The 212-nt window shown below is 51.4% G+C and overlaps 1 protein-coding gene across 1 annotated transcript in view; it reads left to right on the forward strand.

Moving 5' to 3' along the window:
- akap9 (A kinase (PRKA) anchor protein 9) overlaps window positions 1-212 on the forward strand; it is a 116,749-nt gene that overhangs the window by 106,251 nt on the left and 10,286 nt on the right. The gene's annotated exons all lie outside the window — the stretch shown is intronic.

Raw genomic sequence — 212 nt, forward strand, 5'->3', positions numbered from 1 at the left:
GTGTTTGCGTGTACTTGTGTTTGCGTGTGTGTTTGCGTGTGCGCGTGTTTGTGTGCACATTTGCGTGTGTGTGTTTGCGTGTGTGTGTTTGCGTGTACGTGTATGTTTGCGTTTGCTTGTGTGTGTGCGTGTGTGTTTGCGTGTGCGTGCGTGTTTGTGTGTGCGTGTGCGCATGTGTGTGCGTGCGTGTACGTGTGTGTTTGCGTTTGCTT

The sequence above is a fragment of the Sinocyclocheilus anshuiensis genome, unplaced genomic scaffold (assembly GCF_001515605.1).
Source record: "Sinocyclocheilus anshuiensis isolate Anshui unplaced genomic scaffold, SAMN03320099.WGS_v1.1 scaffold2100, whole genome shotgun sequence".
Classification (NCBI taxonomy): Eukaryota; Metazoa; Chordata; class Actinopteri; order Cypriniformes; family Cyprinidae; genus Sinocyclocheilus; species Sinocyclocheilus anshuiensis.